At 30.6% G+C, this 26,554-nt stretch overlaps 1 long non-coding RNA gene across 2 annotated transcripts in view; it reads left to right on the forward strand.

Moving 5' to 3' along the window:
* The window catches only part of LOC119607573, a 53,173-nt gene that overhangs the window by 16,596 nt on the left and 10,023 nt on the right, over positions 1-26,554 (forward strand). For both annotated transcript variants that reach the window (XR_005231737.1, XR_005231738.1), the window contains exon 3: positions 23,559-23,593. This is a non-coding gene — a long non-coding RNA (uncharacterized LOC119607573). The remainder of the gene's footprint in view (positions 1-23,558; positions 23,594-26,554) is intronic.

Here is a 26,554-nt window from a genome sequence, read left to right on the forward strand (position 1 = left end):
CAAGTTCATGTGGAGCGGGGGAACTGAATTATTTAAGATGTTATTGATCAATCTGGGACTGCTTTGATAAACTTAACTTTCCTCATAGCTTAACGGAAATGTTAAGGCTCGACGATCAGTTTCCTTCACTGTGAACTTTAAATTACTTGGAAACTGCCACATCGATTAAGCCGGAATATAACAACCTCGCCAGGATATTTCCACTAGGATACATCAGAGTAGGAAAGATCATTTAGAAAATGATCTTTAAGAGCTGTGAAGTGTAGTCATATGGAATCGAACAGTAGAATTCCATATGACTACACTTCTCAGCTCACCCTCGTCCACAGCATATGCTTGACTATGAGTTAAATGCGGCATAAGTTTTAATAAACCGATTATAATATTATTATTACGTAATTTATGATTGTGTGTGCCATTTGTGGGTTTTATACTCTGTTGTGTTTGTTTACAGAGAAAAAAATTATAAATTATGTTGCATAAAATACTTTTCAAAGATGTTTATTTAATAATGCCAGCCATATAATGAACTAGATAAAATTCTGAATTGTGAATTATAATACTGCAATATTTAAATTTCCATAACCACACAATTTAGCTCGCTCGCACACACACACACACTCCCTACCCTGGATCCTAAATAAATACTTTCACTTTGTTCGGTTTTATACATTGTTCTGTCTCTCGACACTAGTATTATGCTGCTGCGTACAATAGAAGGATGCATGTTGGCTTATTGTTAAATGGCCTTGAGAAATCTAGAGTAGTATATTTTTTGCAAGAAAATGAATTTTTAATGTGACCAATTAAATACTTAAGGTAACTTTAATGTGGAACAATAAACACATAGTTAATGCGACAATTTTTTTTTTACCATATAATGTATTGTAACAATTTGAGGTTGGAAGTGATACCACATATTAAATGCGTCATTTTAGCAAGGATTATTTTAAAGACTAACATAAATATAATTTCTAAAGTTTTTTTTATATAATCTGATTATGTTGCCCTAAATAGTCAAGATAATTTTTTGAATTCTATGCTAAATCTTTATGCAGTTTAACATTGTTTCAACGTTCGGTTGGTTGGTTGGTTGGTTGGTTGCTTACATTTCTATTTACTCCACTCGTACGACATTAATACGCTAGAGTAATTTAAAAAAAATTCAATTAACATATTCAATTTCCATGTAATTAAAACAAGTAAGAAATTATAGTCGGGCGAGGCTGACTATATAATACCCTACACCTTTGACAAAAATATAATGTGATTTAGTTGCCATAATAAAGCATTTAAGTTGAATTGTACCTTGCATTAGATATACATACTTAAGCCGTTTATTGTTGAATAAAATTGTGGACATTTAAGTGAAATTTTGATGGGGGCTTTTCATAGGGGCTAGGGTCATATGAGAACCTATTATTATGGAATTCGTGGGTGTCATCAAGTCCTGTATACAACTTGGTTATTGCAGCTTTTTGTCGAGATATGAGTATATTAAACATAATTATGAACTTATAAGCCCTATTCGGCGGGTTCAGTTGTATGGGGGCTAGGTGAAATAATGGACCGATGTAAACCATTTTCAACAGACTTCATCTACGGTACCAAAAGATCAAATTTCATTGAATTATCTCCAAAATTGCGACCTGTAGTTTGATTACAACTTTTAAAAGCCCTATTCGGGGGTTCAGTTGTATGGGGGCTAGGTGAAATAATGGACCGATGGTAACCATTTTCAGTAGGCTTCGTCTACGGTACCATAAAAGATCATGTGCAAAATTTCATTGAATTATCTCCAAAATTGCGACCTGTAGTTTGATTACAACTTTTAAAAGCCCTATTCGGGGGTTTCAGTTGTATGGGGGCTAGGTGAAATAATGGACCGATAGTAACCATTTTCAATAGGCTTCGTCTACGGTACCATAAAAGATCATGTGCCAAATTTCATTGAATTATCTCCAAAATTGCGACCTGTACTTTGATTACAAGTTTTAAAAGCCCTATTCGGGGGATCAGTTGTATGGGGGCTAGGTGAAATAATGGACCGATGTTAACCATTTTCAATAGGCTTCGTCTACGATACCATAAAAGATCATGTGCTAAATTTCATTGAATTATCTCCAAAATTGCGTCCAGTAGTTTGATTACAAATTTTAAAAGCCCTATTCGAAGGGTTCAGTTGTATGGGGGCTAGGTGAAATAATGGACCGATGTTAACCATTTTCAATAGGCTTCGTCTACGATGCCATAAAAGATCATGTGCCAAATTTCATTGAATTATCTCCAAAATTGCGACCTGTAGTTTGATTACAAGGATTACAAGCCCTTTTGGGAGGTTCAGTTGTATGGGGGCTAGGTGAAATAATGGACCGATCTTAACCATTTTCAATAGGCTTCGTCCCTGGCACAATAGAAGATCATGTACCAAATTTCATTGAATTATCTTCAAAATTGCGACCTGTAGTTTGATTACAAGGTTTACATGGACAGACGGACGGACGGACAGACGGACGGACATAGCTAAATCGACTCAGAAAATGATTCTGAGCCGATTGGTATACTTTAAGTTGGGTATAGGACCAATATTATTGTGCGTTACAAACATCAGCACAAACCCAATATACCCTCCCCACTAAAGTGGTGTAGGGTATAAAAACACAAAAAAGCAAGGTAAGGTGGTGCACCACAAGTGCCAACTTTAAATTTAGTCTCTCTTTATGTTGAACAAACAAAACTGTAAACGTTTAAGTTAATTGGCAGTGTCAGGCATAAAATGTATAACATTTTTGTTCTACATTTCATTTTCGTTGTAAATACGTTTAATATTTTTTTTCTCATTTTTATGTATATTTTGACAAACAACTAACTAAGTATATATTACTTAGTAAAGTTCTTTATATAGTTTATGTATTTCTAACGAATTTATGCAGATACTAGGTATTGTATGACTAAACGTTAGAGCGTAATTCGTTTATAGGCCATAATAAAAAAATATATATAATAGAAATTTGTTTATATATATTTACATATTAGGACTGAGATTAGTCTAAGTAGGGTACAAAATTGAATATTATAACATTCATACATATACCAGGTTTTGTCTAAGTTTTCAAAGGGTTTAGTATTCACTTTCGTCGAATTCGGCTCACAAATAGCTTAATTATCTCTCATTATTTGTCAATGGAAAGGTAATACTTGCTATAAAATAAAGGGAACTTTAGGAAATTCAAAATCTCTTGAGTCAAAAGAGCAGAATTAAAAACATGAGCAAGAGATTCTCAGAGTAACAGTGGTAGGACCACAAATATTATATTGGGTAACTCAAAGGAAATAAGATAAAGATACGATATCGCTCATTATTCGGCACTGGAAACGTATTTGCTATAAAGGGAAGGGAAATTTGAGGAATTTAAAATCTTTCTACTAAAAAAGAGCAGAATTAAAGACATATTAACGGCGGGTAAGACCACAAATATTCTTTTGGGTAACTCAAAGGGGAGAAGAGGAAGATACGTCTACTCCGGGGTTAGTATGATGGTACGTATTCTGACTGGACACACAGGATTACTGGCACAAGATGTCGAAGTACTTTACTTGAACAACTGCCATGTCAGCCTCGGTGTAACTTTTCCTACCACTGGGTGAGCTGACTAGACGACTCACCACCGTCCTTAGTGTTTACGGTGGCCATTTTTGTATATAGTTTTGCACTTTGTTCAAGTACTCCAGCTATCTAATCTCTGACCATTGCTGCCTCGTTGCTTAACTTCCGAGATGCAAACATCGCAACCACGCAGATGGGGTGGCCTCTGTTGAGACGGTAACAGTACGTATTCGGAATCCATCAAATAAGCTGAGGACTCACAAAGAACACACTGTGGTACATCTGGTGTGAACAGAGTTTGTCCTGAAGATACCAGGACAAGGAAGGAAAATTCAATGGTATCACTTGCATATAATACCTTTCATCCATCACCATTCAACCCAGCATACTTCTCATTCATTCGACACACCCATAGAGAAGAACATCCGACTTATTCTAGGACGGGCGGGTAAGATCCATATAGCGCTACATTGACTCCTCTCGGGGGTATTGTCTCGGCATCAGAACCGAACTTATCGCGAATTTTAGACTTTATCGTACATCAGCCTTTTAAGCGAATGATGCACCACAGCCATCATGTGCAACCCGAAGGGATTTCTCCAATAACCGGCTGCCTGTTCACTTGGTTCCAGATTATGTGGTGCTCTGTTCGACCCAATGTCAAATCATTCTAAGGAAAGGCCGAGGATATATGTGAACATCACTAGTTTATAGTCGCGGCAGATTAGAGGTACTGGTAGCACCTATTTTCTCCGGGATTGCAATCAAAACTGAACCAGAGATTTGGACGAATATAGAACAAGCGAAGAGGATAGTGAAACGCTGGAACACTTCCTCTGTCATTGCCAATTTTTAGACGTAACGCATAGTACTTGCCAATTATCGATGCAAATTTCACCAATTTGCAAAAATCCTCTTTCGTTTGGGGACGAGTAAACATTTGCCTCAGTTGCTATAGAAATACGTTCAGGAAATTAAGTTCCAATTCATAAGGTCTTTCAGCAGAGAGTTTGGAGGTAAATTTCGTCAAGTTGAAGTCTTATTAAATTAAATCTAACAAAGGACCAGCATGTCATCATTAATGATAATCTAAAGATTTCATCTAATAAAGGACCAGCATGTTATCACTAATAGGCTCTTAAACTCAAGAATATCTTTAGCTTTGAATTTCTCTAGCAGTTGGATCTTTTACGTGTACTGGTCAATTTTCTATGAAAATGCGAACAAGTTGGAGTCAGCGAAATTACAATTATAAATTCTCTTCTAAAGGCTGATTATCTTCTTGTAAGTTTTCATATCATATAGGAACATCATATCAACGCTAGTTCTTGGAAACTCAATCATGGATCAAATAGTGTTGTCCATAATCAGTTGAGATTTGAACTCTTCAGACAGTTGAATCTTTTACGTGTACTAGCACAATTTCATTTGAAAACTTTACCAAATTGGAGTCAGCGAAAGTCAGAGATACAATAGAAACAAGAATTCGTCTGCTCTTCGGTCATTCGAAACTAAAGTTCTCTTCAAACTACTGTCATCGAACTTATGGTTTTATCTAACTTTGAAGTTGTGTTTCTGTCGAGTATTTAATCAAGTCCCAATGCATATTAAAGCTGAAGTCTTTTAACTTCGAGTTCATGTTAAGCTTGATGAAGAATCTGCCTCAGAATCCACTTGGTTCTCATCAATCATCTACTAGATTAGTTGGATCTTTTATCGGTACTGACTCAACTCAAAATTTCGCTAAGTCTACGAAAACTCCAAGATTGTTTGGAGGTATGTAATATTTAGACTTATGACCATGTTACTAAAGACCATTCTTCCGACGACTTTGACCTTTGCATTCAGATGGATTTCCAATTGGTACTGGTTCAAGTCCCAAATCAAAGTCCATCAATCTGAAGAATACGTGCGAATTTGTGGTTCTCTTTTAATTGCCTCAAAATCTCTTGATACTCATTTATATCAAGTCCCAAATCAAAGTCTATTAATCTGAAGAATATGTGCAAATTTGTGGTTCTCTTTTAATTGCCTCAAAATCTAGTTAAAGGTCAAACGGCGTCGCGGTAAGTTCGTCCTCAATAAGCTCAAGTTCCGATGCAAATATTACTTAAATAAAGTTTGAGTTAGAGTTGGAGGCGAGAAACTGGTCCACGTCCGCTGCAAGTCGAAGTCTGAAAGACAAGGAATTGATCAGGCTACTTTTGATTAGTAGAAGGATTTGTTTGTTGAACAGTTAATGGTTTCAACAGTGAGTCCCAAACATAACTACCAGTTTCACTAAACTCTTTCCTCACTCGCACGTATTCATACATTTTACGGTTTCTCATTACAACAGCCTGTGACAATATTTGCTAACGGTTTTATTTCGTTCTTTCTCTGACTGCTTGTCACTACTATTCTATTTGGCTTAAACAAAACGTTAAAAGTTTTTATGAGTTTGTGCAAAACGACTTGAATTTATTACCAAAAAGAAAGAAAACCAGAACTAAGAACCAACATTTTTATATTTTTGAATGAAAGATTTTTGTTGTCTGAAAACATTAAACATATTAAATTCTAAGAAGGGTTGCCGGAATTGCATATATAATTTATATAACATAACTTGTACTCCAAATACATATGAAACGTTTTATAAAACTGTAATAAGTAGTGCATGTGTTTCTCCTTGTATAGAAATTTATAAACTTGTAAATTATTTTGAACTCATTTCATTAGTTGTGTGTGTGAAATAAGTACGTGAAAAATATTTCTTTTTTGTATTATTTAACAACAACAACAATAACATAAAATGTCAATTAATTTTGACAGCTGCTTGATTTTATATATTTTTTCTTAACATATTTTTAACATTTACCGAAAATAACAAAAGACAAACAGTAGAAAAGAATGAATAAAAGAAAAGCACAATGAATTTTAAATAACCCCAATAACGTTGATACTACTTCTTTGCTAACTACTATTCCCTGAACGTTATTAATTATTAACCAGACCTGTACACAAGTTCTTCTTTATTTTGTTTTGATGTGATGGTATTTTATTCACTGTCATATCCATTGGCATTATATGTATATGATGTACATTTTAATGTATTAGTTATATTGCTTAGTATGTACTATGGGGTGGGACTTTAAGATGTACTATTAAGGCATAATATGTGGACTTTCGAAAAATCTACCTATTAAACCACTACCTACCGACCAGTGGGCCTATCTCTAAAGGACATCAAGATGTGTTGAAAAGAGGAAGGTGTACTACTAAGGCATAATGCTTTAAGCCTCCGACTTAAACGTTTCCTAAGCTAAACCATTGCGTCCATCTCTAGTGTCTTAAGGACATCAACATCGGTTTAAAAGAGGTTAATCGGAAATTAAAAACGATATAAAACTCTAGACCACATGGTCTACTTTTACTATAACATCGATGCTGATTATGCTGATTGATACTTATAGATGTGTTTCCTAAAGTGGAGGTGAAAATGGTTAGAATACCTCCTCTGCCTTTAGCCAGGACTGTCAAGTAAAAAGCAAGATATTTCTATATAAATCTAACTTAAGCTAGATTTGAATTATTCCTGTGTAATGGATTAAGATATATTCCGTTTTGATAACTTAAATGGTCTATATTTTGAAGCGATTTAAAAAGAATCGTTAATTCCATATATTTTCTTTAATAAACACCACTTTTTGAACTACCCTTTAGGCGTACTCATTGTGTACTTACTTGCTCTATATATGCACACATTTAGTTCTGTTCTATTTGAATACTCAAGTTCTTGTTCATACACTCACAAAGTCTTTGGTAAAATCAAGCAAATTAATTTAAACAGCAAGTGAAAAGTTAAAGAGTTACTAGCAGACAAACTATGAACCCTATTTGCAAAAAATAATTCTTATTTCCTTAGCTTTGGTTCTTTGATTTGTTTGATTTTATTGGGTTCTATCGCTCACTACATTAGGCATTAAAAGCGCTTCTTAAAGTCCGATATAGAACGCCCACTGAAATGTCCAGATTCCACAGATCGTTCAATTTCTCTTAGTATCTTAGTATATCTATAGGGAGACGGTCTATCTTAATGGTATAAGTTGTATCATGAAAATTATGCTAAAATGATAGGGATAGGAACATTCAAGAGATATCGTAAATCGTAAATGAATCAACGACTGCTCCCCGATCTTCAATAAATAACGTTGGCCTTTTGTTTAAATTACATACACTAAGTTTAGAAGGCTAGTAAGGTATTCCAGTAAACTCTCGCCACTCTTGGTTATGCGCTTCATATCGTATGATGGACATTATCATCATATTCCAATTAAAAGATCATGAAGTTCACAAGAACTGTATTTCTTTTCCATTCCATTCTTTGTTGGAATATTCCTCCAACACTTCTGCTACAAGCTAGTGTTCGAGAATGCAGATGTAGGTGTTCGAAACCCAAGTTGATAAAGTTTGAGAGGGACGCTGGAGACTAATACTGTACCAATTCTGATGCAGATTTCATCATCATCTTCTTGGTATCTCGTGAGCCCTTAATCAATTGTTCAGTTTTCTGCTCCTATTTTTGATTTCCACAATAATTTGGGATACTTTAGAACATTTCTTAAGCTCTTTCTTTCAGATAGACTCTGACTCTAGTTTCCTATATTCGGAAACTCTTTTTAGATTTGAACTCCGAAGTTTATAGTCCAAAACACTCTCATGTCAGTGCTTCTACGGCAATGCGTAAATCCAATTAATAATGCCAGGTTATATATCCCAGTACTTAAGGACCAATTAAGTATACGAGGGCTTGTTAATGGAAGAGTTCATGGAACTCTCGATAGACTCTCATTTCCTAACCTGGTATATATCGATACCAGTAGAAATTAGCTTGTTCAAGGAGGGAGTCAAAACACAAAGTAGACTCTTATCCTAAAAGCGATTAAACCAAAGGCGAATGGATTAGGTCACGTCATCAGTATATGTTGGAGTTCTTCACAAACATCAGCCGTACCCAATCGAAAAACAGATGGAAATTGTCTGAAATTGATCCCGATAGAGGATCATGGTTAAGTGAAACATTAGAAGCTGCAAGAACGAGCAATGGGATCAAAATAAGTCCTTGTGAGCAGATGTTAACTAATTTTCCGATTGCCAAAGGGCAATAAGTTTGTTATCAGCTGATAAGGTTAAGTCTATGACTATATAAAACTGTAAGAAAGTCATAACAGACTTATTTTCTGGCTACTACTCCACTGAGGGTTAATTTGTAATGAAACAGGACTATGGGAACAACTACAGCAATTTGGACGAAAGAAATCTGAAGATTGCAAAGCACGCGGAGGGGATAACGAATCTCCTTTGTTCAAATTAGATCCATACACTTTGGGAGTGATATTATATCATATATAACACCCTTAGGAACATTGATTGGAATCATCGAGAGTCATTAAAGTTGTTTGACTCACCAAAACATCAATGGAAAGGAGAGCTCAGTAGGTCCAATAGCGGTCTATGTGTATATGGTCATGATATGATGTATTGAGTCCCTTATTATGCTTTACAGATGGTTCTAAAATGAACAGCGGTATTGGTTCTGGTGTCTGTGAAGAAGCAAGGATAAGTATCTCTCATTGTCCTTCCAACAACTGTAGTGTTTTCAGGATAGAATATTTGCGATAATGTCAGCCTTTAGGGGGTGCTATGCATTGTCAATATTCGTGTCAACATAGGAATTTTTGTCGACAGTCAAGCGGCACTTCTTTCTCTAAACTCATACACTACCACTTCCCTATTAGTTAGACAATGCAAGAAGGATCTGTCAAGGCTGGGTCAACTAATAGTAATACTAGGACACTGAGTGCTAGGCAGTCATACAAGTCGCAGTTGCAAAGATAGGGGAAAAGAAGAAACGGTCTTCCATCTTCTCTGTGAATGAAACAGTTTTCTTGGCAGTTACTTTATATCCAAGTTTGGTGAGATATTTGGGTCTAAACTTAATGACATATTGGATCTAATACCAGACAATAATACATCTGACGAGTCGTTCCCACGACCATCGGTTCTTCGCACCGGAACGACTCGGAGTTCAACGAACCGACTTTGCACGTGTCGCTACTACAACAACAACATCTTACGAGTGGATTGGTCCTGTCAAAACGGAGTCCCTTCGACTCTACTTAACTGTTCGGGCGCATTGAACTACTGCAATAACTAACCATGCTTTTCCTAAGTACAAATCTTACTATCAAGGAAGGCATCAAGGTACTCAGTTTGACCCAAAGTTTGGTGAGATATCTGGGTCTAAACTTAATGACATTGGATTTAATACCACACAATAATACAATAATAATACATTTCCATGACAATCGGTTCTTCGCACCGGAACGACTCGGAGTTCAACGAACCGACTTTACACGTGTCGCTGCTACAACAACAACAACATCTGACGAGTGGATTGGTCCTGACAAAACGGAGTCCCTTCGACTCTACTTAACTGTTCGCGCGCAGTGAACTACTACGATAACCAACCATGCTTTCTCTAAGAACAAATCTTACTATCTTACCCAAAGTAGGGTATTATTCTATCAATATAACTAAAATTAATGATTGACTCTATTTAATTTTTTTCGCTTTTTCACTTCATACATACAAACTAAATATAGAATGCAAACGTGTGTACATAAATAATTTTCATGTTCATGTTCACTTCTTCCACAGATTGAATGAGAACACTGCAATAATGAATTTTATACGTTTTTTGATTGTGACGCTTGTTAAATGAAAACATTTATTTTTGGACTTCAATTTCAATTTTCTAATAAATTTTTTAGAGTTCAATTGAAATAATTTCTCTCTTTTTGTAGTTTAGTTGAGTATATTGTTTTATTTAAATTATTTTTATTTTTTTTTTTGGAAAACATTATCATGTTATTTTGCGTGCCATTGTCTTAAAATGTCAGTTATATTTTTGTTTCTTCTATCTATCTGTCTGTCTGTCTGTCTGTCTGTCCGTTTGTCTGACGGCCTGTGAAATATGTATTAGAGAACCATGTTGTTGAATATATATTTCTGATGTTCACACACGAATCTAACAAAGAATTTCAAATGTCTGACATTTATACAACAGGATTTTTGTATATATTGTTCATTACAACTTGAGTGGCATTGATTTAGTAGTATTTTTTTTAGTTATAAATAATAAAATAATCAGTAAAAAAGAGAAAATAAAAAATTTATAGTCAATTTATTTTTCCAATTTTGGAGAATATATGATAATAGACAGGTACATTTTTATTTTAAGATTATAAATAGATTTCTAATAATTGTAATTTAAATATTAAATTTCTTTTATTATCTTAAGTTATTAAGATCTTGTTTGAATTTTTGAAAAAACTAAATGACAGCTGTAAATTATAAAGTTGCCACATCGTTTTATTTTAAATATAATGGACATAAAATGTACTATTCAAGCCTGTTTGTTTGTCATAATCACCTGTCATAAATAACAATTTAAAAAAACACACACAAACACTAACAGTTACACACACTTGCAATCTAAAGAGTTACCGTATATCCAAGTTATAAGTTTAATAAGTTTGGTTTTCTTTCAAAAAAAAAAAAACATTATTTTTTGTTTAAAACTAGACTCATTGTGAAACTCTACTCACAAAATGCATTCAGGTTTAACTAATTTATGTTAAATTATTTAAATATTACATATAAATAACTTCAAAAAAGTAGCTTTAAGCGTTAAATTGTTTTAACACACAAAAGGCGTTACCAACCTTTTCTTAGAATGTGTTCAGAGATCACTCGCTGCGTGCTCTATTCTAATATAAATGTACCGTTATTTAAGGTAAATACTTAATTATGGCTTTTTTATAGACTTGTAATTTTTCAATTTTACCTTTTTAATGGATCTTTTGTATTTAATCATCTATTTAAATGTCTATCTATGACTTCATTAAGTTCAGTGTTTTGAGAGATTTGTTAAGATACCGTAATTATGAGCCCTTTTTTCAATTGCTTATAAAATGATCTGTTTAACTTAATTAGATGTGAGTAGTTAATGATCTTAAGAGTTCTTCAATATTCTTTGGCGGCAAGTTTAACATGAGTATTCGTTAGCTTTACAAAAAGTGTTAATGACTTTACAAAAAGTTACAGTTTTAAATGGTTTTAGTCTATTCATTTAAACCTTGTTAAAACCCTTAAACAATGATCTTTAGCGATCGTGTATACAAATGTATAAAAAGCAATTTAGTTTGTCACCTTATAGAGCGATTTGTAAAGTATAATTGAAAAGCTGACTAGCTGGGTAGTCAATCCTCATTCCATAGGTTATGAAGAGACAATTAGAAAGTTAGATTAGATAGGTTGATAGAGGTTGATAAGAGGTTATAACTACATAAAATCCGAAGAAATACGGATTAGAATACGTACCATCATGCTAAACTCAGACTTGTTCATTTTGAGGAGGCTTCTCGTCCTGCTGTCGTTAGGGTCTCCCCATAGGATCTTTGTGGTTCTATCCACGGTTTCATTGTTCCAGGAGACCTTATGGGTTTCTCTCACCCTTAATTTTAGCTCTGTCCTCGCTTCGTTTGTCAGCTTGACTACTTCGAGTTCCCTTCCCTTTGAAGCCATTATATTTGCTCTTTCTTTTATTGCCGTCTACTCCCGAGTGGCCTGGTACCCATATGATGTGAACCTTACCTCTGGGAGAGTATTCGGTTAGAGTTTTTTGTTGAATCCAATACGTTCTTAGATTTAACTTTATCATCTGATATTGCCCTAATTGCCATCTCGCTGTCGGTAAATATGTTAAGCTCTGTGGGCGCCATATTTATTCTAATCCAATTTACGCATTCCGTTATTGCTCGGACTTCTGCCTGGAAGCTAGTGTTGTGATTAGGTAAACGGTTGTATATTTCTGTTTCTCTGTCTTCCATATAAAACCCCAGGACCACCTTGTCTGCCAATTTAGAGCCATCCCTGTAGCAACGGATTCCTACTGGCATTTACTCTAAAGTTCCGCTTGACCAAGACATTCTATCTGGGATCAGCGTTTCAAACTTTCCGACATATTTTGTCTTTGGTATGCGATCGGGCACGTCCGATCCAATGTGTATACGTTGATGACGTGTCCTATAACCGCTTTTGGCCTGTTCGCCTAAAGTTATGAGCCGTTCAGAAATCAGAAAGTTAGTCCAAAGGAATCAATGCAAGGGAATGAAAAATTTAGCTTAAGTTTTTTTAAGTGTCCACTATTTAGATTACTCTGGGACTGTAAAGTGATGACTGTCTCTCCTTGTCGAACTGCTGGACAAGTATGCAGCTCTTTCACGGAGTTTGGGGTGTTGCCTTGATGATCTTTCCCAACATGTTATTGCAAACCGGGGAAAAAAGAGGTGCTATCAATATCTCTAGTCTGCAGGGTATCTTCGGCTCGATACTCTGAGGACCGACCTACCTTATCTGGAAGCAGGGGAATCGGTAGCCCACAGCTCAAAGTTTCGTACTTTTTCTTGTACCGGCGGGATGTACGTGGTCGCTGTGGTTTAAAACCAGAGAACCTACCTTATCGGGAAGGGAATGTTGTTTAAAAGTCTGATACACGGTGAAATCTTTATTTTGGAATAAGTTCGGTACTATTGCCGAAATGGCAATACATACCCCACAGAGAAGAGAGTGTGGAACTAAGCATTGGGAATGAGTTGGTGTTAAATAAATAAGATACGGAATGGATGCGGTCTTCATTCCACCCCATATATATAGAATGTGTTGGATGAATAAGAAGTGTATTGGGTTGAATAGTGATGGATATATGGCATCTTATTAAATCATTGTGTTTCCAATTCCTGTCAGGATATGTTCAGGGTTTACTTGTATTGGCTTATTTTATGGATTCCTTTCGGTCTCCCGATTACTCCTCTAAGTACTGTTGCATATTCAGCAGAGACCATGCCATCTGCATGGTTGTAAACTGAAGAGATGCTTTTGGATCTCGGAAATTAAGCAATGTTCAGAGATCGTATTGCTCAGGTGCTTGAGAAAAGTGATTGTATATGGAGCGGCGGATCCATGTATAAAAATTGCCACCTGCGAGCGAGTAGTCAGTGATATTTATGTTTAATAAATATCACATCAGAACCAAACAAATACACCTAGGCCACTATAGGACCTGTTGTGAGCACCTTTACGTAGAAAATGTCGGTGCGAAAACCTTACACATCGCTCTATAAAGGCATTATCATCGGTGATTGCGCGAACTTCATCCAGAAAGACGGTTTTCTGAATTTTTCGTTTTGTCTCCCAGTTTAAAGCCATCCATGCCACAATAGATCTCCGCAAGAGTTTGCTGAATTGCTCAAATTGACCACAATCTCATATTTGATTGCAAGGTCTTACAGTTTCCGAAGATTTCTTTTTTCAGTGTGCGATCGGGCATGTATAATGGTCTTGTATAGACTCCAGTGTATCTAGTATACATTGATGACGTGTCATGGGTTAATTTGCCTAAAGATTCGGCTGTGAAGAAATATGACGCAAACTTAAAGCAATCACTCTAATTTCTGATACAGATTAGAACCATCTCTAAATCATGCTTGATCTGGGTTTCATTTGTTGTAATTCAAGACATCATTTGGTTATCGTCAAATTATTACAAAAATCTTCCCACACAATTCATACAAAATCTAAGAATTTTTAAATATTCAATTGATTGGGGAACTGATTTATTAACATTTAACTTAGATGAAAACTAAGATAATATAAAAGCAGAATTATATTCTCTCGCACTGTTCCAATTTATAATCAACACACGCGCCATTGATTGGCCATCATAGCATTTTTTTATTGACCGTAAAAAAAGCTACAATTAAGATTTATATTCAAATATTTGTGATTAGAAAACCATTAAAAAATAAAATAGAAAAACAAAATCGAACATCAATTTGTGTTTAAAAAAAATGTATATTTAAATTTACTTGAACTAAAAATAAATGTGTTTTAGTTGTGGGCTGTAAGTAGTTTGTTTATAAAGAAAATTTAAATTATTTTTCACAAATAAATACAAAATGATTTCGATGTTGATAATGTGACGATAAGTTTAATGTCATTATTTATGTGAACTAAAAGTGTTTGAGTGCATTTAGTTTGATGAATGTAAACCAACAAACATTTATAAAGAAAATTTTCTATAAGAAAGCTTTCTTAAGAAACTTTTTCGGAGAAAACTTTCTAAAGAAACTTTTCTAGTAGAAAACTTCTTAGGAAACTTTTCTGGTAGAAAGCTTTATAAAGAAACTTTTCTAGAAGAAAACATTTGAAAGAAACTTTTCTAAAAGAAAACATTTTAAAAAAGCTTGTCTCGAAGAAAACTTTCTAAAGAAACTTTTCTAGAAGAAAACTTTCAAAAGAAACTTTTCTAGAAGAAAACTTTCAAAAGAAACTTTTCTAGAAGAAAACTTTCAAAAGAATGTTTTCCAGAAGAAAAGTTTAGTTCTCGTTCTAGTTCAGTTCTAGTTTAGTTCTAGTTTAGTTCTAGTTTAGTTCTAGTTTAGTTCTAGTTTATTTCTAGTTTATTCTAGTTTAGTTCTAGTTTAGTTCTAGTTTAGTTCTAGTTTAGTTCTAGTTCAGTTCTAGTTCAGTTTTAGATCAGTTCTAGTTCAGTTGTAGTTCAGTTCTAGTTCAGTTGTAGTTCAGTTCTAGTTTCAGTTCTACTTCAGTTCTAGATCAGTTCTAGTTCAGTTCTAGTCAGTTCTAGTTCAGTTCTACTTCAGTTCTACTTCAGTTCTACTTCAGTTCTACTTCAGTTCTACTTCAGTTCTACTTCAGTTCTACTTCAGTTCTACTTCAGTTCTAGATCAGTTCTAGTTCATTTCTAGTTCAGTTCTAGTTCAGTTCTAGTTCGTTCTAGTTCAGTTCTAGTTCAGTTCTGTTCAGTTCTAGTTTCAGTTCTAGTTCAGTTCTAGTTCAGTTCTAGTTCAGTTCTAGTTCAGTTCTAGTTCAGTTCTAGTCAGTTCTAGTTCGTTCTAGTTCAGTTCTAGTTCAGTTCTAGTTCAGTTCTAGTTCAGTTCTAGTTCAGTTCTAGTTCAGTTCTAGTTCAGTCTAGTTCAGTTCTAGTTCAGTTCTAGTTCAGTTCTAGTTCAGTTCTAGTTCAGTTCTAGTTCAGTTCTAGTTCAGTTCTAGTTCAGTTCTAGTTCAGTTCTAGTTCAGTTCTAGTTCAGTTCTAGTTCAGTTCTAGTTCAGTTCTAGTTCAGTTCTAGTTCAGTTCTAGTTCAGTTCTAGTTCAGTTCTAGTTCAGTTCTAGTTCAGTTCTAGTTCAGTTCTAGTTCAGTTCTAGTTCAGTTCTAGTTCAGTTCTAGTTCAGTTCTAGTTCAGTTCTAGTTCAGTTCTAGTTCAGTTCTAGTTCAGTTCTAGTTCAGTTCTAGTTCAGTTCTAGTTCAGTTCTAGTTCAGTTCTAGTTCAGTTCTAGTTCAGTTCTAGTTCAGTTCTAGTTCAGTTCTAGTTCAGTTCTAGTTCAGTTCTAGTTCAGTTCTAGTTCAGTTCTAGTTCAGTTCTAGTTCAGTTCTAGTTCAGTTCTAGTTCAGTTCTAGTTCAGTTCTAGTTCAGTTCTAGTTCAGTTCTAGTTCAGTTCTAGTTCAGTTCTAGTTCAGTTCTAGTTCAGTTCTAGTCTAGTTCAGTTCTAGTTCAGTTCTAGTTCAGTTCTAGTTCAGTTCTAGTTCAGTTCTAGTTCAGTTCTAGTTCAGTTCTAGTTCAGTTCTAGTTCAGTTCTAGTTCAGTTCTAGTTCAGTTCTAGTTCAGTTCTAGTTCAGTTCTAGTTCAGTTCTAGTTCAGTTCTAGTTCAGTTCTAGTTCAGTTCTAGTTCAGTTCTAGTTCAGTTCTAGTTCAGTTCTAGTTCAGTTCTAGTTCAGTTCTAGTTCAGTTCTAGTTCAGTTCTAGTTCAGTTCTAGTTCAGTTCTAGTTCAGTTCTAGTTCAGTTCTAGTTCAGTTCTAGTTCAGTTCTAGTTCAGTTCTAGTTCAGTTCTAGTTCAGTTCTAGTTCAGTTCTAGTTCAGTTCTAGTTCAGTTCTAGTTCAGTCAGTTCTAGTTCAGTTCTAGTTCAGTTCTAGTTCAGTTCTAGTTCAGTTCTAGTTCAGTTCTAGTTCAGTTCTAGTTCAGTTCTAGTTCAGTTCTAGTTCAGTTCTAGTTCAGTTCTAGTTCAGTTCTAGTTCAGTTCTAGTTCAGTTCTAGTTTAGTTCTAGTTCAGTTCTAGTTCAGTTCTAGTTCAGTTCTAGTTCAGTTCTAGTTCAGTTCTAGTTCAGTTCTAGTTCAGTTCTAGTTCAGTTCTAGTTCAGTTCTAGTTCAGTTCTAGTTCAGTTCTAGTTCAGTTCTAGTTCAGTTCTAGTTCGGTTCTCGTTCACTTTGTTTGTCATACATTAATTCCGATATTCAAAATCATAATTTGTTTACTGGGTATTAATATAGTTTGTCTCAATTAAATGGCGCCAAACATGTTTTATATTTTAAATTTGTACGATTGTGTCGTTTTATTTTTCGAAAAAAAAGTCATGCTGGTTATCAAACAATATAAATTAAAATAAAAACATTTTAATGAATGAATTAATTTTATTTTTCTCTTCTACACTTACTTTTTTATACTTTTGTTTTAGTATTAGTTTTTATTGCTTATAATTGAATTTTATCTTTATGATGATTTAGGGTGTTAATGGCGTAGAAAACATAAAAAAAACTAATAACTATGACCCCCCACAATTGTTTGATTTTGAACTCAAGAAATCATAACTTAACGTTTGTGTGGTCAATTAAAAAAAATAGTGATTAAATATAAAATTTTCCCTATACACTGTCAAATATGTTGATGTATTTTTGATGTTTTCTAACTGTCATTATCAGACATTATCCATGAAATAATGTCCTCTACATTTTCTCAACGTTAATTTGACATATTTATGACACACCAATTAAATGTCACATAGTTACCTGTTATCTATACTCTCTTCCTTCCATTTATTTTTACCAGATTTTTTTGCTTTAATTTTTAACCTTCAATTTAGTGTGATGTGGAAAATTTTCTTTTTAAACTGTTTGTGTTTTCTCTTGTTGTTGTTTTTTTACATTTAACTGCAATTTTATTTACAAAATGTTAAATGCAATTTGATTTCGTTTTTGTTATTGTGAATAACAAACCTCCGGCATTGCAAAAAACCGACAACAAAAAAAGATGAAGAAAAAAAAGGAAATCGAAACTGTCAGATGAAAGGATGCAATTGTATATGACTATCAATTCAACATTGTCTATGCTTGTACCGTAGCCAGGCAATACAATGAAAATACAAATACCAAAACAGTGGAATCACTAGCACGATACAGCTCTCTAAAGAAACTTTCTAGAAGAAAACTTTTAAAAGAAACTTTCTAAAGAATCTTTTTTATAAGAAAGCTTTCTAATGAAACTTTTCTAGAAAAAAGCTTTATAAAGAAACTTTTCTGTAAGAAAGCTTTCTAAAGAAACTTTTCTAGCTTTCTAAATAAAGCTCTCCTAAGAAACTTTTCTAGAAGAAAGCTTTCTAAAGAAACTTTTCTATAAGAAAACTTTTGAAAGAAACTTTTCTAGCAGAAAGCTTTCGAAAGAAACTTTTCTATAAGAAAACTTTCTAAAGAAACTTTTCTATAAGAAAACTTTCTAAAGAAACTTTTCTATAAGAAAACTTTCTAAAGAAACTTTTCTATAAGAAAACTTTCTAAAGAAACTTTTCTATAAGAAAACTTTCTAAAGAAACTTTTCTATAAGAAAACTTTCTAAAAAAACTTTTCTATAAGAAAACTTTCTAAAGAAACTTTTCTATAAGAAAACTTTTTAAAGAAACTTTCTAAAGAACTTTCTAAAGAACTTTTTAAAGAAACTTTTCTATAAGAAAAATTTGTAACGAAACCTTTCTATAAGAAAACTTTCTAAAGAAACTTTTTTAGAAGAAAACTTTCTAAAGAAATTCTACTTTAAGAAAACTTTCTATACGAAAACTTTCTAAAGAAACTTTTCTATTCGAAAACTTTCTAAAGAAACTTTTCTATTCGAAAACTTTCTAAAGAAACTTTTCTATACAAAAACTTTCTGAATAAACTTTTCTATACGAAAACTTTCTAAAGAAACTTTTCTAGAAGAAAACTTTCTGAAGAAACTTTTCTAGAAGAAAACTTTCTGAAGAAACTTTTCTTGAAGAAAACTTTCTAAAGAAACTTTTCTTGAAGAAAACTTTCTAAAGAAACTTTTCTAGAGAAAAACTTTCTAAAGAAACTTTTCTATAAGAAAACTTTCTAATGAAACTTTTCTATAAGAAAACTTTCTAAAGAAACTTTTCTAAAAGAAAACTTTCTGATGAAACTTTTCTTTGTTTTTTTTATAGAAAATGTTCGATAATTTTTTAAGAAAAACGTCAATAAATGTTTTCTTCTTTTAAAAAACATTTTAAAAATTTTCCTTTTTATTAAATATTTAATAAGCGAAAGTTTTTATAAACATCTGTCACATCAGCAGCAGCATGTTTTCCTTTAACCACTGTTTCCCATTTTTAATTTTGAACGTATATTATTATTATGGGCATTAAATGTAACTTTACGTAAAATTACCAGAATAAAAAAAATCCACAATAAAAACATGTAACAAAAACAACAACTGCAACGACAACAAAGTGCAACTAAATAATGCATTTGTGCATAATACAACAACTACAATGTACCATAAAAAGAAGAGCAAAAAAAAAAATGGATAAAAAAAATATATTTTGTTTTACACCCCCCTTGGGATGGAGTGATTTTACCCATTTTTGTATTTAAGGCAGAAGACAACTGACACTAATGTTGGCATCATCTCTTCTTAAACTCTTTGGCTGACTGCATATTGTAGTTTCAACGAAAATCGTTTTAAACAGGGATGGCGAAATGATATCAACGAGATAAATACTCTTTTTAAGGTAAATTCTAGAGAAAATTTTACTTTAAAGATTTCTTTAGAAAGTTTTCTTATAGATAAGTTTTTTTTAAGTTTTTTTATAGAAAAGTTTCTTTAGGAAGCTTTCTTAAAGAAAAGTTTCTTTAAAAAGTTTTCTTCTAGAAAAGTTTCCTCTGAAAGTTTTTTATAGAAAAGTTTCTTTCGAAAGTATAGTTTTCTTCCAGAAAATTTTCTTTAGAAAGTTTTCCTATAGAAATTTTTCTTTAGAAAGTTTTCTTATAGAAATTTTTCTTTAGAAAGTTTTCTTATAGAAAAGTTTCTTTAGAAAGTTTTTTATTAGGAAAATATCTTTATAAAGTTTTCTATTAGAACAGTTTTTTTAACATGTTTTCACCTAGAAAAGTTTCTTTAGAAAGTTTTCTTATAGAAATGTTTCTTCTGAAAGATTTCTTATGGAAAAGATTCTTTAGGTTTGTTCTAGAAAGTTTTCTTTTAAAAAAGTTTCTTTGAAAGTTTTAGGGAAAAGTTTCTTTAGAAAGTTTTTTATAGAAAAGTTTCTTTAAAAAATTTCTTTAAAAAGTTTTCTATTAGAAAAAGTTTTTTTTTAGAAAGTTTTCTTTAGAAAGTTTATTTATAGAAAAGTTTCTTTAGAATGTTTTCTTGTAGAAAAGAAAAAAACTGTTCTAATAGAAAACTTTATAAAGATAAGTTTTCTATTAGAACAGTTTTTTTAACATGTTTTCACTTAGAAAAGTTTCTTTAGAAAGTTTTCTTATAGAAATGTTTCTTCTGAAAGATTTCTTATGGAAAAGATTCTTTAGGTTTGTTCTAGAAAGTTTTCTTTTAAAAAAGTTTCTTTGAAAGTTTTAGGGAAAAGTTTCTTTAGAAAGTTTTTTATAGAAAAGTTTCTTTAAAAAATTTCTTTAAAAAGTTTTCTATTAGAAAAAGTTTTTTTTAGAAAGTTTTCTTCTACAAAATTTTCTTTAGAAAGTTTTCCTGTAGAAAAGTTTCTTTAGAAAGTTTATTTATAGAAAAGTTTCTTTAGAATGTTTTCTTGTAGAAAAGAAAAAAACTGTTCTAATAGAAAACTTTATAAAGATAAGTTTTCTATTAGAACAGTTTTTTTAACATGTTTTCACCTAAAAAAGTTTCTTTAGAAAGTTTTCTTATAGAAATGTTTCTTCTGAAAGATTTCTTATGGAAAAGATTCTTTAGGTTTGTTCTAGAAAGTTTTCTTTTAAAAAAGTTTCTTTGAAAGTTTTTGGGAAAAGTTTCTTTAGAAAGTTTTTTATAGAAAAGTTTCTTTAAAAAATTTCTTTAAAAAGTTTTCTATTAGAAAAAGTTTTTTTTAGAAAGTTTTCTTCTACAAAATTTTCTTTAGAAAGTTTTCCTGTAGAAAAGTTTCTTTAGAAAGTTTATTTATAGAAAAGTTTCTTTAGAATGTTTTCTTGTAGAAAAGTTTCTTTAGGAAAGTTTCTTATAGAAAAGTTTCTTTAGAAAGCTTTCTTATAGAAAAGTTTTTTTAGAAAGTTTTCTTATAGAAAAGTTTTTTTTAGAAAGTTTTCTTATAGAAAAGTTTCTTTAGAAAGTTTCTAGTTTCTCCTAGAAAAGTTTCTTTAAAAACTTTTATTCTAGAAAAATTTCTTGAGAAAGTTTAATAGAAAATATTCTTGGGAAAGTTTTCTTATAGAAAATTTTCTTTAACAACTTTTCTTATAGAAAGGGTTATTTAGAAAGTTTTATTACAGAACAGTTTCTTCAGAAAGTTTTTTATCTTTAGAAAGTTTTCTTGTAGAAAATTTTCTTCTAGAAAAATTTCTTTAGAAAGTTTTCTTATAGAAAAATTTTCTTTAGTTTTCTTATTGAAAGTTTCTTTAAAAAGTTTTCTTATAGAAAAGATTCTTTAGAAAGTTTTCTTTTATAAAAGTTTCTTTATAAAGTTTTCTTATAGAAAAGTTTCTTTAGAAAGTTTTCTTATAGAAAAGTTTCTACAACAATGTTTCTACAGAAAAGTTTTTTCAGAAAGTTTTTTATCTTTAGAAAGTTTTCTTATAGAAAAGTTTCTTTAGAAAGTTTTCTTATAGAAAAGTTTCTTTAGAAAGTTTTCTTATAAAAAAGTTTCTTTAGAAAGTTTTCTTATAGAAAAATAGTGTTCTTATAGAAAAGATTCTTTAGAAAGTATTCTTATAGAATAGTTTATTTAGAAAGTTTTCTTTTAGAAAAGTTTCTTTAGAAAGGTTTCTTTAGAAAGTTTTCTTATAGAAAAGTTTCTTTAGAAAGTTTTCTTACAGAAAAGTTTCTTTAGAAAGCTTTCTTATAGAAAAGTTTCTTTAGAAAGCTTTCTTATAGGAAAATAATTAGAAATGTTTCTTAAGAAATTTTTTTGGTAATTTTCTTATAGAAAAGTTTCTTCAGAAAGTTTTTTATCTTTAGAATGTTTTCTTATAGAAAACTTTCTTCTTGAAAAGTTTCTTTAGAAAGTTTTCTTATAAAAATTTTTTGTAGTAATTTTCTTATAGAAAAGTTTCTTTAGAAAGTTTTGTTATAGAAATGTTGCTTTAAAAAGTTTTCTTATAGAAAGTTTCTTTAGAAAGTTTTCTTATAGAAAAGTTTCGTTACAATGTTTTCTTATAGAAAAGTTTATTTAAAAAGTTTTCTTATAGAAAAGTTTATTTAGAAAGTTTTCTTATAGAAAAGTTTATTTAGAAAGTTTTCTTATAGAAAATTTTCTTCAGAATGTCTTCTTATAGGAAAATTTCATTAGAAAGTTTTCTTATAGAAAGCTTTCTTGCACAAAAGTTTCTTTAGAAAGTTTACTTACAGAATAGTTTATATATAAAGCTTTTGTATAGAAAAGTTTCTTTAGAAAATGTACTTATAGAAAAGTTTCTTTAGAAAGGTTTCTTATAGGGAAGTTTCTTTAGTAAGTGTCTTTATAATGTTTTCTTATAGAAAGTTTTCTTCTAGAGAAATTTCCTTAGATAATTTTATTATATAAAAAAGGAATTTAGAAAGCTTTCTTCTGGGAAAGTTTCTTTTCTTATAGAAAAGTTTTCTTCTAGAAATGTTTTTATGGAAAATGCCATCTCTGTTAGAAATAAACATTTTGTAGGATATAAGCTCATTTCGTTTTATTTGTATTTTTCTGTATGATTACATATCTAAATATAGTAGACTGCTACAGATTTTCTTAGACAATATTAATTTTAATAGCATAAGATCAAAGATTAGGTAAATACCTTACTGGAACTTACATACATAGTAAAAAACTAAACGCGATTTAGTTCCGAAAAGAGCAAAATTATTTACGTTAATTAATCCTTTGTTATTTTTGTACGATTATTGTTTTTCCTGACAATTAAGCTCCAGTCTATTTTCTCACACAATACACATTACATATTTAGCTTAAAATTGTATTTGATATTATTTATATTATTTTCTACATTTTTTTCTTATTTTTTTCACTTTTATATTTGAAATGCTGTCAGACAGGATTTTCTACAATTTTTATATAAATTTTTATTTTTTTTTTTGGATTCCATGCAAAAAAAATTTGTATTATTTAAGTGTGTGTAGAAAAAAAGGAGAAAATACTTTTTTTTGGTTCATTGTTTTCATTTCATCAGCACCGCAGCTCAGCGCAAACGGTGCTCAGCGGCAACAATACTGCTGTTGAATGAAATTGATAATATTGTTACCACAACAAAAAAAGTATTAAAAAAGAAACTCTAAACAAAAATTGCAAAAAAATAATAAATATCATTATTACAAATGATATAATTCCTCCCAGAGAGGGAAACAATTTACCATAGAATACAAATATAACGGTTAATAATGAAAATTATTATTATTGTTCAACAAAAGTTGACAGCATGATTTTAGACAAATGTATTTTGTTAAGTTAAATTTTAAACTGTATGATTATTTATTTTGATATATAAATTATATTTGATTTTAATAAACATATAATTTTTAATGTTATTGCTATTAATTTTAATTTTTTTTATCTTTTTAGGTTTGATGTTTAGTAAAATAACTCTTTAACAATCGGTAAGTTTAATGAAAAAGACTTAAAATTATAGTTTTACATTAATTCTATATTTTCTATAAGAAAATTTAAAAAAAACTTTTCTATAAGAAAACTATTTAAAGAAACTTTTCTAAAAGAAATCTTTCTAAAGAAACTTTTCTAGAAGAAAACTTTCTATATAAAATTTTCTATAAGAATATTTTCTAGAGAAACTTTTCTATAAGAAAACTTTTTAAAGAAACTCTTTTATAAGAAAACTTTTTAAAGAAACTAGAAGAAAACTTTCTAATGAAACTGTTCTATAAGAAAACTATTTAAAGAAACTTTTCTATAAGAATACTTTCTAAAGAAACTTTCTAAAGAAGCTTTTCTAGAAGAAAACTTTTTAAAGAAACTTTTCTATCAGAAAACTTCCTAAAGAAACTTTTCTATAAGAAAACTTTTTAAAGAAACTTTTCTCAAAGAAAACTTTCTAAAGAAACTTTTCTTGAAGAAAACTTTATAAGGAGACATTTCTAAAGAAACTTTTCTATAAAAAAACTATCTAAAGAAACTTTTTAGAACATAACTTTCTAAAGAAACTTTTCTAGAAGAAAACATTCTAAAGAAACTTTGAAGATAAACTTTCTAATGTGACTTTTCTCTAAAAAAACTTTCTAATGAAAGAAACTTTTCTATAAGAAAACTTTCTAAAGGAACTTTTCTATAAAAAAAACTTTCTAAAGAAACTTTTCTAGAAGAAAACTTTTTAAAGAAACTTTTCTATAAGAAAATTTTTAAAGAAGCTTTTCTAGAAGAAAACTTTCTAAAGAAACTTTTCTAGGAGAAAACTTTCTAAAGAAACTTTTCTTGAAGAAAACTTTATAAAGAAACTTTTCTGGAAGAAAACTTTCTAAAGAACTTTCAAAAGAAACTTTTCTAAAAGCAAACCTTCGAAAGAAAGCTTTTAATAAGAAAACTTTCTAAAGAAACTTTTCTATAAGAAACTTTCTATAAGAATACTTTCTCAAGAAACTTATCTGTAAGAAAACTTTATCAAGAATCGTTTCTATAAGAAAACTTTGTAAAGAAACTTTTCTAGAAGAAAACTTTGTAAAGAAACTTTTCTAGGAGAAAACTTTCTAAAGAAACTTTTCTAGAAGGAAACGATTGTAAAGAAACTTTTCTATAAGAAAACTATTTAAAGAAACTTTTCTAGAATAAAACTTTTTAAAGAATTTTTTCTATAAAAAACGCTCCTGTAAGAAAACTTTCTAAAGGAACTTTTCTATAAGCAAACTTTCTATAAGAACATTTTCTATAAGAAAACTTTCCAATGAAACTTTTCTATAAGAAAACTTTCCAATGAAACTTTTCTATAAGAAAACTTTCCAATGAAACTTTTCTGGAAGAAAACTTTCTAAAGAAACTTTTCTAGAAGAAAACTTTTAAAAGAAACTTTTCTGGACGAAAACTTTCTAAAGAAACTTTTCTATAGGAAAACTTTATAAAGTAACGTATCTAATATATAAGTATATAAGAAACTTATCTATAATAAAACTTTATCAAGAATCGTTTTTATAAGAAAACTTTCTAAAGAATCTTTCTTTGAAGAAAACCTTCTAAAGAGACTTTTCTAGAAGGAAACTTTTGTAAAGAAACTTTTCTATAAGAAAACTATCTAAAGAAACGTTTCTAGAATAAAACTTAAAAAAAAAATTTTCTATAAAAAACTAAGAAACTTTCTAAAGGAACTAAGAAAACTTTCTAAAGGAAGTTTTCTATAAAAAAAGTTTTTAAACAAAATGTTCTATAAGAAAACTTTCTAAATAACTGTTCTATAAGAAAACTATTTAAAGAAACTTTTCTATAAGAAACTTTCTCAAGAAACTTTTCTATAGGAAAACTTTCTAAACAAACTTTTTCAGACAAAAACTTTCATGAGACACTTTTCTAAAAGAAAACTTTTAAAAGAAACTTTTTTTAGAAGAAAACTTTCTGTAAAAACTTCTCTATGTCTATTATCGATAAAATCTCTTTATATAGAAAATTTTCGATAAAATTCTTTATTTAAAGAGAGAAATATAAGTTTTTTGATAAATTTTCTTTTTATAAAAAATTTGTGATAATTTTTTTATGGAAAATTTCTTCTTTTTATACAAAATTTTCGATAAATACTCTTTTTATACAAAATTTTCGATAAATTCTCTTTTTATAGAAACTTTTCTATAAAATGTGTATTTAATCGTATTAGTGCAAGTGCACGATTTAAACAAAAAGTTTTGAAACGTAAAACTTTAACAATGAATTGAAATTAATTACAATTTTAATCATTAATTATGAACCTAAAGCTCTACAAAACTAGATACAAAAACACCATTTCATAATAAAATTCTCTCATAACGCCACATTAATTTAATAATAATAATTAATTAACTCTAGTAAAAACAATTAATTATAATAATTCTTTAAAAGTTCAGAATACACATATAAATATCATTTAATTAGCTAATAAATATTCAAATTGAGGTGTGTTTCCTCCTGCAAAAATAAATAAAATAAAATAAAACATGCAATTACTTCAGACAATGCAGCAGGTTCTATTTATGTCATTTACAAATTTAATTCTAATGTGCGAACAATTATTTCAATCAATTATTTATTAAACATTTTTTAATTTTGCATAAAAATGCTATTAATTTTAATAATACTACACACGAATGTAATAATTTATTAATAGAAAACTTATGTGTAGTACAAGCACATGTTTTATAAATAAATATTAACAATAAACACAATTAATACAAAACATTTAATACCATTGCACAGTGGTATAGGAAAAAAAAAAGAGGGAAATAATTCGGTAACTTCTAAACGGTTAATCCGATTTTAATGAAATTTGGTGTGCACAAAGAGGAGGTGTTGTCGAGTTTAGGTTTTGAATTTGGACCTTATAGGCCAACCAGGGGCCCGGCGGGGGGTCCTCAAATTAGGACACCTCG

The sequence above is a fragment of the Lucilia sericata genome, unplaced genomic scaffold (assembly GCF_015586225.1).
Source record: "Lucilia sericata isolate MDLA Ls3-8-SP2 unplaced genomic scaffold, ASM1558622v1 Contig000709F_arrow, whole genome shotgun sequence".
In the NCBI taxonomy this organism is placed as follows: Eukaryota; Metazoa; Arthropoda; class Insecta; order Diptera; family Calliphoridae; genus Lucilia; species Lucilia sericata.